Here is a 14,930-nt window from a genome sequence, read left to right on the forward strand (position 1 = left end):
CAACCAGTAAGGAACAAAGATATTGAGATTTTGCCTAACCGCTGAAATTCCAACAGAAGTCTAATTTTTCGACAGACCAATCACCATTAACAAATAAATCAAGTTCCATGTAAAACTTTACAACGTTGTGCCCTCCCCCGACACGCCGGAGGACAGCAGCATCTCCCTTTAGAAAGAATGCTTTTTTGTTGCTGCTCCTTCAATGTAAATAGCCTTCCAATTTAAAAATAACAATTTGGGCTATTTTTACAGACAGAATAAAATATCTGAAGTGTCTCTAAATTAACAAGAGCCACTTACTTAGCCCAGACAGCATTGCCTTTAGCAGCTCCTAAAAACTTCAGAAAAATGAGATCTTAAAACAGGAAGCTTAGTAAGCTCATAAAACTGTTGTTGGAGCCAGGAACACATAGCATATTTAATCTGCAAACTGTGAGAGAGTCTACAATGATTTCAGCAAGATCTGAGGCATGCCCTCAAGGTTTGCTGGGATCTGGGATTAGGGAGTTGATAAGAACCTCAACTGCCCATGGACATGTTTTTCTTCTGCAGTTAAACACAAATGCAGAGAGACGTTTGACTGCTGCTTGGCGTTACTGCTCAAGTTATATAAAAGCTTTGCAGCTCCTTTTGCTGTCAATATATCAAAGTTGAAAAAAAAAATCATCAAAGTGTGAAATTTCATTTAAAGTCTTTGCCAGTCTACAGCTCTATTTCACAGACCTATCAAATAAAAGTAAAGATGGGAAAATACACAGAGAAAACTTGAAAAAAAGTTTTACAGCATGCCCCCATTTTTTATTTTTTTGTTTATTCCATCTCCCTTTATTTTATTTTTTTAAGCTGGAACAAATCAATTCCAATGTAGACAAGCGACAGAACAGGGAGAGCAAAGGAAGGTTGAAGGTGTATGTTTTGGAAATACTGATTAAAAGGCTCTTTGAAATAATTATTAGAGCTGAGCCTTTTGTAAAACAAGAACAAAAGGTTTATTGAGTGAATTTAGCATCTCACTTCCTTACTGCAAACTGATCAAATGAAATATGTCTTGACTTCTTAAAAAGAATAAAATCAAATAAACTGAAGAATATGAGGACCAGTCTTAGGAATGCCTTCTTCAAAGTATTTCTTTAGTTTAGGGGATTTACCACAATTGCATATATAGTAGAAAACTCTGACTTTTGAGATAATCTGCTATAGTCTAAAAGCATTAACATTCCATTACTAAGGTCTTCCTGAGGATTTCATGACTCATTGATTCACTCTTGCTCCGAGTCTGCTTCTTCTTAGTACATTACTGTCTCCTCACGCTGGAGTGCAGGCAACAATGGCCATTAAACCGTTTCCTTTCATAACTCTCTGGCCTCCCCCTTCCCACTTTAATAAGCATCAGATGCTTTACTCTGAAGGGAAATTGTAGGAAAGTTTTCTAAAATGCCTTTAAACATCAAATAAACACCTTTGCAAAGCGTAAAACAGGACAGTGATGCATGCTGGTAATTACAAATGATTGCAAGTAAGAAAGAGATAACTTTAGTACTCTTAAAAGTCCTATAAAAGGTAATTAATAATTACAGCAAAGAAAGTCACCCTTACTCCATTGAAATCAATGAAAACTAGTTACTGCCTTCTATAGTACAAAGCTGGACCTCTCCCCACATGAATTTTAAACTTTTAAACTTTAAATGCAAGTGTTCTGGTTGTTGTGTTTGCAGCAGAACTAGTGTTCAACATTCTGCATATAGAAAATGTTGTCTCTGTCCAAATATATCTCACCCAAATGAAAAATACCATATGAAAATAATACAAGATGCCTGGAACGTAACTACAAACCACTTATATTTCAAAAGACTTTGCCTTTTCTACAAACTTCTGTTTGGTGTCGGGTACAAGTTTTGCATTTTTAGTCAAGACATTATATGCAATGTCTTTTTTGGTTCAGTATTTCCTATGCAGAGAAAAGCTTTAGCAAACAAAGTTTCGCTGACGAACATGAGCAGTGATGCGACGTAAAATTATGAACACATGCACACATACACCCTTGAAATACAGCTACTGTACTGACTCTCTAGCTTTGATTTTTTCCTTTGAAGAATTACATTACATCATCGTTCCATCTTTCCTGATTTCCAGAACCCTGATCCTAAACATAATTGCTTCAAAGTATATTCTATCTAACTGATTTCATTGGAATTTATTTCCTAGTAAGGGTGTCTTACAAACACAGTGTAAGAAATCAAGTGAACTGCATTCTTCTACACAGACTTGCTTCATCTATAGTCCCATTGATCTCAGTAGGACCTGCTTCTGAGCAAACATGCAGAGAATTGGAGCTGTTTTGTTCTAGCAAAAGCTAACCAACTGCCTCTTACAGCCAATTTGATGTAATTTAATGTTTGTTTTAATAAGGCAGAAAAATAACCATCTACAAGTCATCCACCAGTAAGTTGCAAGCAATATCTCGTAAATAAATTCTTGAAATACTTTATACAGTTTACACTGTTGAAGTCATTCATGGTTAGGTGTTTTTTAACAGATAACCTCAACTCAGCTACAATAAGGTGCTCAGAAGTATTTCAAATTTTCATAATTCTTTACATTTTAAACACTGCATCCTTCTTTCAAAATAATCTTTGAGATATGCAATTAATAAACTGTCAGATCCCAATTAATTTTTAATAAAGAGCCTAAAGGAAACAATTATAGGCATCGATCACTAACACACCATTCCAAATTGAGAGTGCAACTGCACAAATGCACTGAACAGTTAAAGGCTACTTATGAGTAATTTTAGGGTATAATCTAGACAGAGAAGACAACCCCTTCTTTCCTTCCTCATCTACTCCTCTCAAACACAAGCTTGGTTTCTCAGTGTTCATTTGCACCCAAGTATTTGTGTTGCCATTTTGGAATCATATGGACACAGAGAAAGGCACAGAATGCCCTGATATAATTATAAGAACCACAAATTCAAAAGAGCTGGGAACAGATGAGTTTTTTTCTGTGACCCATACAAATAAAACCAAAATTGCAGGTTCAAACATCAAAATGGAAAAGGCCTGATTATTATTTTTTTAAAAAGTTTAACGCCTTCCAAAAAGAAGCAAGTTAACAACGTCTGCTGCCCAGCTAGCTAATGCTGACTTCTCTTAGGCCCCCTGCATGCTAACTTGCCACCTATAACTTGGCCTTAAAAAGGCTCTGCTAGGCTGGGATGGAAATGGCCCATCATTTCAAACTGAACTGGCAGCTGGAAAATGTGATACAGCTGGCAGAGAACAGCAAGAAAATGTTTTACATAAATATCTCTACATATAAACTGGCAAAAGGCCACAAACACCAGACCCCAAGGATGGAATCAACATGATACGCCAGAGGATTGAAATAATTTGGGGTAGGGGGTTAGCTTTGTAAACCCTTTTCCCCACATGGTGCTTGCAGCCGCAAACCCCAAGTGGCAGCCCCCTCCCAATCACAAAAGCTGCAACTGTGAACAACCCAAAAGAAGAAGGGTTGCGCTGACATAACAATACAGATACTTTCCAGGAGCCTTTTAGGGTCGCTTTGATGTCCTTACTTGCCCAAGAGTCTAATCCAAATTGCTTTGCCTGCCACTATTTACTCTGCCTCTTTTTCCAAGCTCTCTCTAGCCCTTTCCCAAGTCTGAGAAAGTTAACTGCTGGGTGTGATTCATATAGCTGTCCGGTCAAGAAGTCCTCGCCATCCAGAGAATGAAGTTTGGCAGAAGCAGCCAAAATGTAAGGAAAGGAGAAGTCTGCACAACAGAAAAATATTCAGATCCAGGGAGAATTTGGGTTGCACCTTGCCAGATTATTACAAAAGTGTCAGCTAACAATGGAAATTCAAGCCTCTGTGCCAAAACCAGCTAACCAACCTTCTAGTTGCCACGGTCCCTTCTCTCATTCTGCAACAGTAAACTCTGAAAGTTTCGCTTTTAACTCTCAGCTTTTTCTAAAACTGGAAGCTTTGCTCCCATCTTCCTTCAACACTCCCTCCCTTTTTCCCAGGACCTTCCAAGCAAATGAATCACTCCAAAAAAGAGAGAGAGAAGAGATTAAAAAGGCACCCTTCCTAACACTACAAATAACAGCAGAAGGTTGTGTACAGTACCACATCCGATCACTTGCTTCCACCCTTCCAGATGTGGCAAACTTCCAGCCACCACAGAAACTGCTGGCAAGAAAGTCAACGCTATTTCCACCCCGCTCTCTCTTTCCCTCCCGCCCCTTGGAAGAGGCCAAGCAGCTGCTGGAAGCCTGCAAAATGGGCAGCAGTGCAACTGGGCTGCGGGACGTGAAGCCTCCCAATGCTCTCCGAGTCAAGGGGGCGAGAAGGGGGCGCGGAGAGGCCCACGCGCCGCGCGCTTCTGGCGCCTCCGCCAGCCCGAGCCGAGCCGGGCTTGCTCCGGGACAAGCCCCTGCAAGAGCGCCCTGCCTGGCCAGCCTGGCCAGCTCCACTTGCCCAAGAGCCCCGAACTCTCCATCCCGCCGGACTCGGAGGGATCGAGGGCAGAAAAGGGACGCTCTTCTCCCTCCCTCCCTCGCGAAAGACGCCCCACTCCAACTTTCTTTTCCGCGCGGCCGGCGCACGGCAAGTTAAACAAAGAACTTTCCCCTCCTCTCCCTCTTTCTACACGCGCGCGCGCGCACCTCCAAGCACCCGCCCGAAAAGCACGGGGGGAACGGCTTACCTGCCGCCGGGGTGGGGAGCAGCCCGCGAGTTCCCCATGGGCGAAGATCGGGGCCTCGCCGGCTCCTCCGCGGCCAACTTAGCAGCGCCGCTCCCCGAGGATGAATGAGGGCACTGGGCTTCTGTTTTGGAGGGGCGGGCGGGCGGGCTGGGGCGGGGGAGGAGCGGGGGGGCGCGGGGCTCTGGGGAGAGGTCTGCCTTCTCCTTGACGCGCCCGGCGCTCGCCCTCCCCGTTGGGCTTTGCCTGCAGGCGCGCGCGCGCTTCTTTCTCCTTCTCCGCCGAGACCTTCCAGCGGTTCCTCGCCCCCCCCCCGCTCCCTCCCGCCGTAATCCGATCCCTTCTGACTCACGGAGGAGCCCAGAGTGACATTGCTCCCGGTTCGACAACAACAACCGAAACAACCCCGAAAAAAGGGGGACAGTCCGCCGCCAATGCGCAAATCACCAACTTGCACGCAAAGGGAGGGAAAGGCGCGCTTGGGCCGTTGCCCCTTCCTCCTCCTCCTCCTGCTCCCCCCTTCCCTGGGGCTGCGCTTTCCTCTTCTTTCTTTCCCCCTTCTCGGATTTCGTTCCTTTCTCTGCCCCTCGGTCCAGGGAAGAAGAAGAAGAAGGGGAAAGGGAAACATGCAACTCTCCTAACTCACGTGCTCCGAAAAGTTGCCCCGAGTCTGCCGCTTCCTCTGCCTCCTCCCTCCTCTCCTCCAAGTTTTGCAGATGTTGCCGGGCTGTCCGGCTCTGCCCTCCGCCGCTCGCCCGCCTCCCTCCTCTCCTCCCCTCTCTCCTCCTCCTCCTCCCCCTCTGGGTCTTGGGGGGAGGCGAGCTGCCGGGAGAAAGACAGGCACACCCCCAGCGATCCTGCTGGAGCGCCACTCGCGCAACTTTCCTCGCTTTGCGCGCGCCTCTCCACGTGGAGCGGGGCTGGCACAGAAAGGGGCGCCCTGCTGCCTTCCCCGGGGATCCTGGGGCGCTCCAGCCTCGGAGACGGGAGGGCCTCTCCGCCTTACAGGCGGCCAGAGCGGAGCAGCCTGGCCGAGGATGCAGAAGCCTAAACAAGACCCGCGGGGCGCGAGGGACGGGCGGCGGGACCCCGAAAGGCGCGCGCGGCGCTTAGGCCCCAGGCGAGCTGCCCGCCCGGGAGAGGAGATGCCGGGGGGCCGGCAGGCTGCGGCACGCGGCCCCCGCTCGCCCCTTCCTTTCCCCCGGCGGGGAGGAAGCGCCAGAGAAGTGGGGTGCCCTCGGGGAGGACCTTCTCCCTCAGGCGGTGGGGTGCCGCCTTCCCTTTCCCAACCCAGAGGCGGACAAGCCCTCCAGACCTTCAACGTTAGGAGGCTCCCACGTTTATGTTAAAGGAAGGTCCATCATAGGTGTTAAAAAAACACAGCGAGCCAAAAAGTTCGTGGGGATTCTCCAGATAGATAAGGACCTGCAATGCACGGCTCGTCATCCCCGCTTTACCTTTGTGCTGATCTTCCGGCATTTCTCATTATGTACAAATATGTGGAGCTGGATTAAATTCCACCCTCTCTCTCTTTGGACCCTTGAATCTGTGCAGGCTTTGGCGCGCCCGCTCTTCTCGGGAGCCAGCTTCTCCCACCGCTTTCTAAAGGCACGGCTGGCCTGGTTCTCACCCCTTCACCACAACATGCTGCAGTGAGGTGGGGAGTTCAGGTGACAATGGCAGCGCTAGCACCCAAGGGAAGTCCGAATTTAACTCGGGGACCATTTTATTCTCCATGGGAGATTTTACATCACACCCTTTGGGGGCCTGGGCAGAAGAGCATTCAAGGCACAGAAGCAGGCAGAGTGCAGCCGGGGGCAGGGGGGGGGTCAGATTAGGCAACACACATCTAAAAAGCACCCCAATGGGCTCTGCATTAATCCATGTGTGCTACATCCATGGGTGTATGGAGTGTTAGGGGAAGGGCACTACCCCACCAGAGGGTACTAACAGCCATGCTCCTCTGGGGTAGTTTGCTGACCTGTGTTCCCCACCCTGCATTCAGCTCTCACCCAGAAACTCAGCTTCCAGCAGCTGCTACACCTTGAGAAGGCCTCCAAATGGCCGGCTAAGCCAGGGGAGGGTAGCCGATGGGTCTCAAGTCCTCGGTGAGTTAAGGCCTTCCCCTGCATGTGTCCAGCAGACTGAGTGGACGAGCCCAATAGTGGGCCCAACAGTCAAGAAGGTGGTTTCTGCACATGCTGCAGAGGGAAGTGAGAGGCAGGTGGGGCTCATCAACCTGAGAAGGGGGCCCATCTCAGAGAAAGAAAAGTCTGACCATAAACCTCCACTGCCTTGAGGTTCGGAAGAAGAAAGGGCTAAGGAGTAAACCTGGGGTCAGCAAACTTTTTCAGCAGGGAACCAGTCCACTGTCCCTCAGACCTTGTGGGGGGCCGGACTATTTTTTTTGGGGGGGATAAAGAATTCCTATGCCCCACAAATAACCCAGAGATGCATTTTAAATAAAAGGACACATTCTTCTCATGTAAAAACACGCTGATTCCCAGACCATCCGTGGGCCGGATTGAAAAGGCGATTGGGCCGGATCCGGCCCCCAGGCCTTAGTTTGCCTACCCATGGAGTAAACACTATATAAATCCAGAGTGGAGTCCCTAAGAGGGTTGGATGGCGCCTCGTACGCCTCCTTCTGGCAACTCCTGCAGCCAAGCCGGTGCCAAACGTCCTGCTCTGCTTCCCTTTGGACCACATCACTGAGCCTGAGACGTGTGGGCAGCCCAGTCTGACTTCATGCCCAGAGCTGCACTCTCAAGACAGACGGATGCCGACTATACATCCATATATTTATTATTTGTTCCACGAGCTTCACTTACCACCTGATTGCAATAAAACCTCAAAGCAGTTAACAAAGATATAAGCTACAGTCAGGTTGTTTCAGCCAAAATAAGAGCACTTAGGAAGCATTCTCTGCTTTGCCTGCAAGTGGCTCTCCAGGGTCCCAGGCAGTTGTATTTCCAGACTCCAGGTACCTGGTACTTTTACCTCTGGCAAGTACGCCACCTTGCCCCCACAATTGAGGGGGCCGGGGCTGTGCACTGTTCCATAATGGCTGAAGTGGGAATCAGGTGGTTGCAGGGGAGGGCCCATTCAGAATCACCCCAAGTGGATGCAGAGCCCAGGTCTATATAGGCAGCCCCCCGTTTTCACTCGTTTGATATGTGCACAACTATGTATACGCGTATCACGCCAAACCCAGAAGAGACTTGGAAACGTCATAAAGAGATCACTGAAATGTCACTAAAAGGGAAGAATGGGGTGTTTGCAGGTTTTTTCAATCGGTTTCAATTACTGCCACTTCACCAATGTGCGAAGTGCCTTGGAACATAACCCCACGTGAATGGAGGGGTGTCTGTAAGATGTTGCCACAGAATCATTATGGGTATTTATATCAGACCCAAAGAGTAATTTAGTTCAGGGCACATGTTATCTTTCCCCTGGTCAAAATGATCCTGGAGACCTTGAGATGAAGAATGAAATCATGGAAGCATCCAAAAGAGGAAATGTAATAATATGCCGCTTCAACTACACTCAGACTGGCTACATATGTGTTCCAGTCATGACAAAGAAGTAAAATTTCTAGTTACAGGTAGGTAGCCGTGTTGGTCTGCCGTAGTCAAAACAAAATTAAAAAAAAACCCTTCCAGCAGCACCTTAGAGACCAACTAAGTTTGTTATTGGTATGAGCTTTCGTGTGCATGCACACTTTGGTATCTGAAGAAGTGTGCATGCATACGAAAGCTCATACCAATAATAAAATTTCTAGACACCCTAAATGACTGTGCCCTAGAATAGTTGGTCATGCAACTGACCAGCTCGTGGCAACCCTGGACTTAAACCTGACTACCATATGGAACCTGGTGCAAGATTGTTTAACCAACTGGGAGCAGTGACCAAAGTATTATTGAATTAAAAGTGCATGTAAATGGCAGCACATGGGACCTGGCAACCCAGCATAACTTTATAAAGAGTGGTATAAATCAAACGGTGTTTTAATGGCTTGTTTTCCTTCTGCCAGGTTTAGGCTGGTTCAGCTGGCAGGGGTCCTGCTTCAGAAGGGAGCTTGATTTAAACCTGCATAAATTATGCTGACTTCTAATATTTAGGACTATTCCCTTATATTGTAAATGCATCAGGATAGACATGTCATTTTTGCATATGTTATTCTCTAAAGCAGAAGTTTCAAAACTTATTTGGCCTACCGCCCCCTTTTCAGAAAAAAAATTACTCAGCACCCTCCTGGAAATCTATCTTCTTTTATTTGGAAAATAAAGTAATCACTACAACTTTAACTCTATGGCACATTAGTGAGGGTTATTACACAACAGATGGAACATGTACAAATGGTTTTTCAAAACTGGACAAGGAGGTGGACACCCCGATACCCCCCAAGGGCACGGTTGGCGCTGCAATGGCCAAATAGGCAGGTAAGCAAGCTACAATGCAAATATAATTACATAAATAGGGTTTCTATTTATGTAATAAATAGAATACCAGGGAAATGACTTGGTTTCTCAGAGGTGGTGCAAGCTTCATGGAATAATGAGGTTCTTACCCATCTGTACAAGAGAAATGGTGATGACAAGATTATAAATCTTGTTCCTTCACAATGAGTTTTTGTGTACTTGCTACCATATTAAAGAAATCAAGTGAGTACAGTAGATTCAACTTGCCCTTTAATATCCTCTCCTAAACTGTATCTGGCCCCTCTATAATATCTGCTGAATTTAATCTTATTTTTACATTCCTATTATTCCTTTTTCTAACCTAACCTATAACTTGTGGCTCAGTGGGTTCTGCCTGCATACAAAAATCTGCCCTTCTACCTCTGTGATCTACAAGGATAGGTGAATCCAAGAAACCACCATTACTTATACCTTTTGACTACAAATACTTGTCCAAAGGAAAATGGATGAATAAATCCCCAAACCAGCAAAATAAATTTAGCACCCCTTCAACTCACATTTGCGCATCATTGTGCGCATCAGTACAACTGGATGTGTTTTCTATTAGATCACTGTCTGTCCAAACCAGCAGGCAGGGAGGGGGCATGGATTGTATTCACACGGCTTGTGTTTTAAGGCGGATCCTGGGGAAAGGCATCAAAACGCAGCATTTCCCAAGCATTTCCCATTTGATAATATGCTAATATTATGTTTGCATGTGCACATTTATTTAACTTTAATTTGTTAAAAAGTGGAAGGTTGTTATATTAAATATCCTGTCTGGATCATATTTAATGAATGACATTTATAATGATAATTAAATATTATTCTGCTGGTCACTACAGGAATATATAATGCTGAGTTAGGTTAATTATTGGTCTGAGTGAACATGGCGACTCTCACATTCTTTTATTGCAGTTGCCTCTTTAACAAGTAACTTGCGGTATTCTGTAGCTTCTTTAATTTCCAACTATATTTATGAAACATAGCCCATAAAAAAATAATACTGTGGCAATCTAAGCACAAGTGTTGCCAATTCTTAGGCCCATCATAAAAGCACAGTTGCTTTCAAACAAACTTTGAAAACTGGCCACCCAGCATATTACAAATAGGCCCACACGCCCAGGCAGTGGGATAGGAAGAACCTCTGCCACATCTTTCAAATACAATTTCCTCCTCTCTGCTATGAGCTTGGTATTATATTGTGCATGAGCCTCTTCAAGCTAACTCATATTCACTTTGTATCTGGGAGAGGCACCCAAACAGTACCAGATTAATCCAGTATGATATAAAGCTGGGTCGGTATCACCCATGTGCTGGAACTAAACAAACTATGCATTGTCCCTAATTTTCTGACTGGACACAAAACGGGTTGAATAACTTGGTTTTCTGGACTTCCGGAGGCGGCGCGAACGGCAATGGCGGTCCTCTTCGCGCTGTGAAGGGGAAGCTCCGCAGAAACGGGTCGTCCGCTACGGCGAAGCGGAGACCCAAGTCGGAAACCCACAGGCAGCGAAAGCCTGTGGTTGTGGGACTCGGCGGGCACCAGAAGCGCCCCCTGAAACGAAGAAGGGACCCCGTAAGGGGTTCCGGAACGTGGAAGGGCTGGCGCGGTGCTGTGAGTCGATCGCTCTTTCTGTGGAGTGAAGCCACATAGCTGCTGTCGGTGAGCGCTGACCTTTTTTCCTGGGAACATTCGACTTGAAAAGCAACAACCCGTGAGTAAGAAGGACTGAAGGAATTGGAGACTAAATTAAATTTAAAATTCGGCCAAAGTGGGAGACGCAACCAGGAAGTCCGTCTTCCGTTTCTGTTTAAAGATCTAAAGCAAAAGACTTTGTTGGGTCTGGAGCCTTTGAAGAGGCATTAAAGGTTATAAATCCATGCATTATCCGAGCTGTTTTCATTGAGATTAATGATTTAACCCTTTTGGTTTTGGACTGTGTTTTACCTCTCCCTGTGGAATTACAAATTTTTTAAGAAACCCAGGCAGTCGGACTGCCAGATTGATAGAACTGTCAGACTGCGGACTTTGTCACTTTGTTATTTTGAACTGTTACATTTGAGTGCTACTTGAACTGTTACATTGGGATACTGTTTCTGGCACTTTTCAGAGACATTGTTTTACTTTAAAGACCAACTCTGCTAACTACAAGAGAGCTGAAGGTTCTTTGGAAATTTGTGGCTGTTTGGACATTGTTTTAAAAGTTCTGAAACTTTGGAATTAACTGGAGTTAAAAATTATTTATTTAACAATTTTGCTGCTTCCCTCAAGATACATTTGAACTCCCCCTAGAGGACTTTGGATTTATAACTGTTTGGGACTTGCTTTTTCTTTCCTTCCCTCCTATCTTGTTGTTTACTCTCTGGGCTTGTGGATTCCCATGGGACTATACACAGTTTGACCTTGGCACATAGACAGAACTGGAATTAGTGGCACTGGGAAAACAAGAGCGGCTAAAGCAAAAGCTAAACAAACAACCTTGACTTTAACTTCACAGCCGCGCAGATCATCTGTTCCTGCTATTTTGGGGGCACAAGAAGAAGGAATCGAGCAAACTTTGCTGGAAGGTATGGCAGCAGGAGGATCCACTTCGGTATTAGACAAAATCTTTGAAAAATTGGAAAGTTTGGATAAAAAAGCGGATGAACAATCGGCTAAGATTGACCAAAATACAGCCAGTGTTAACAAATTAACTGAACAAGTTGCTCTGAATGCACAATCAATTGGGAAACTATTTGAAGTCACCACAGAAAATCGCAAATTGGCTGTGGAAGCTAACCAAAAAGCTGAAGCATTAAAGGAGGAGGTAAAACCATTGCACAAGCAGATTGGTGAACAGCAGGCCTATCTGTCTATGATAGAACTACGTAGCCAGGAAAACAACTTGAGACTGAGGTCAATTTTAGAACTTGAACAAGGGGACTTAACTGAGTACCTGATAAAAGAATTCTCTAAGTTTTGGCCTTTGGAAGAAGATAAGGACTTTAAAATTGTGACTGCCTTTAGACTTGGAAAAGTAGCAAGGAAAGACAGGCCCAGAGACTGTTTGATCACTTTGAGATCTAAGGAGGAAAGAGATAAAATACTGAGTCTACACTACGAAAAGTCACTTGAAATTCAGGGTAGGAGAGCAGAAATCTACAAAGATATCCCGAAACAACTCTTGGACCTTAGATCCACCTTTACAGAGCTAGCAAGACTGCTGAGGAGCAACTCAATTGTTTTCAGGTGGGAATTTCCCCAAGGACTATCTTTTACATTTAGAGGGAAGAAGGTGAAAATCAAAACAGCCCAGGACAAAGAAAAGTTTCTGAGTGACTATGGAGAAGACCTTCAGAAAGGGATTGAAGGATTCCCAGGGCCTGGGCCATTGCTTGTACCTATACCTTTGGGACCTGAAGACCAGAAGAAAGAGACGCCACCACCAAAGGAATAACAGATTTGTCCAGGATGTCTCTGCAACTCCTTAGCTGGAATATTAACGGCTGTAATTCCCCGGAAAAAAGGAAAATAATATTTCATTTATTGAAGAAAGAACAATTGGACATTATTTGTTTGCAGGAAACACACGTGACTAGGCTCCATAGAAAAGTGTTAATAAATAAGAGACTAGGCCAAGAATTTATTTCATCGGACCGAGTTAAGAAAAGAGGAGTGGTGATATATGCAAAGGAGAGCCTATCACCAAAATTCCTATTTAAAGATGAGCAAGGAAGAATTTTGGCAATTGAGATACAAACTCAAGGCGAAAAGTTTTTGATATTAGGAATCTATGCACCGAATGAGGGGAAATCGGAATTTTACAAGAAGCTGCATGAGACAGTGCTGGACTATCTGGACTATAGCAACATCATTATGATGGGGGATATGAATGGGGTGGTATCTACAAACATGGATAAGTCACAAAGCCAAAATGTGACAAAAGATGGCAGACTACCCAAAACTTTTTTTGAACTGACTGACAATATGGACTTGATTGATATTTGGAGGACAAAGAATCCCCTAGGAAGAGAAGGAACATTCTTTTCTGAAGCCCAACTGACATGGACAAGAATCGACCAAATATGGATAACTAGAGGTCTGGCACCTAAGACTAGAAAAGTGGAAATCTGCCCAAAGACTTGCTCCGACCATAACGCAGTAAAGATGGATATGAGACTAACTCCAACCGGCTCCTTCAGATGGAAGATGAATGACAACCTGTTTAGAGATCAGGAGATTATCAAAAAGGCCCAAAAAACTTTGAGTGACTATTTTGAAATAAACTTGAACACTACAGTGGAAAAAAGAGTAATCTGAGACGCAAGCAAAGCTGTTATGAGGGGGTTTCTGATACAACAGAACATAAAGAAAAGAGCACAGAATGAGAAAAAGGACAAGATCTTGGAGAAAATTAAGGAATATGAGAAAAAGCTAAGATCGAAACCGAAGTCACAGGAGATTCTGAGAGAAATTAAACTCTATCAAGCACAATACTCCAAATTGATAAATCAGGAAGTGGAGTGGAAAATCAAGTTAATGAAACAAAGATCATTTGAATTGGCAAATAAATGTGGAAAACTGCTAGCATGGCAGTTGAAAAAGAGACAAAAACTAAATACGGTTACTAACCTAGAGATTGAAGGAAGAAACATCCAGAATCCTGTGGAGATTAGAAAGTGTTTCCAGAGATACTTCAAACAACTATATACTCAAGGGCCGCAAGATGTGTCTGAGATAGACCAATTTTTGAGAAGGAATGGACTACCAAAATTGTCTCAAGAAAATAGGACAATCCTGAATTATAAAATAACACAAGAGATTGAAGGTGCCATTCAGAATATGCAACTGGGCAAATCTCCAGGGCCAGATGGGCTTACCTCCAAATATTACAAGACATTGAAAGACTACTTGATACATCCATTAATGGAGGTCTGCAATGAGATTATGGAGGGGAAGAAAGCACCGGAATCGTGGAAAGAAGCTTTCATCACATTGATACCTAAATTGGAAACTGAAAAGACACAGCTTAAGAACTACCGTCCCATCTCCCTTCTAAATGTGGATTACAAAAATTTTGCAGACATTTTAGCAAATAGATTTTAAAAAGTTTTAAATGAAGTGATTCATAAGGATCAGGCAGGTTTTCTCCCAGGCAGACATTTGTTTGCCAACACAAGGAATATTATTGACATTTTGGAACTTCTGCAAACAAACATTAATACAAAAGCAGTGTTAATTTTTATAGATGCGGAGAAGGCCTTTGACAACATCTCATGGAAGTTCATGAAGAAAAACCTTGAAGGGATGGGAGTGGGACGGGGGTTTGAAAATGGCATAGATGCAATTTATTCAGAACAAAAAGCTAAATTGATAGTTAACAATGTGGTGACAGAAGAGTTTAAGATTGAAAAAGGAACACGACAAGGTTGCCCTATTTCCCCTTTGTTATTTATCTCGGTCCTGGAGGTGCTCTTGAATATGATTAGAGGGGACCGGTTGGTTGAAGGGATTCAGGTCGGAGCTAAACAGTATAAACTTAAAGCTTTTGCAGATGACCTGGTTTTGACACTACAGGAGCCAGGATCTAGTACGAAAAGGGTTCTAGAATTGATTCATGAGTTTGGTCGGGTGGCGGGATTCAAACTATACAAGCAAAAAACTAAGGTATTGGGAAAAAATTTGACACCTTCAGAATCAGAAAGGTTTCAGAAAGAGACAGATTTAAATGTGGTTAAAAAGGTGAGATACCTAGCGGTAAACATGACAGCCAAGAATC

The 14,930-nt window shown here is 44.4% G+C and overlaps 1 protein-coding gene across 5 annotated transcripts in view; it reads right to left on the bottom strand.

The window, feature by feature from the left end:
• GLI3 (GLI family zinc finger 3) overlaps window positions 1–5,702 on the bottom strand; it is a 238,411-nt gene extending 232,709 nt beyond the window's left edge. Inside the window, exon 1 of one of the 5 annotated variants that reach the window (XM_083468761.1) lies at window positions 5,355–5,702. The gene's annotated coding sequence lies outside the window, so the exon portion shown is untranslated. Of the gene's footprint in view, window positions 1–3,895; window positions 3,916–4,711; window positions 5,023–5,354 lie in introns of those variants that run through there. The other 4 variants (XM_083468758.1, XM_083468759.1, XM_083468762.1 and 1 more) reach the window with 4 other exon arrangements.
• Between the last annotated feature and the right edge of the window lie 9,228 nt (window positions 5,703–14,930).

This window comes from Podarcis liolepis (genome assembly GCF_965112155.1).
Source record: "Podarcis liolepis genome assembly, chromosome: 12".
NCBI classification, from domain to species: Eukaryota; Metazoa; Chordata; class Lepidosauria; order Squamata; family Lacertidae; genus Podarcis; species Podarcis liolepis.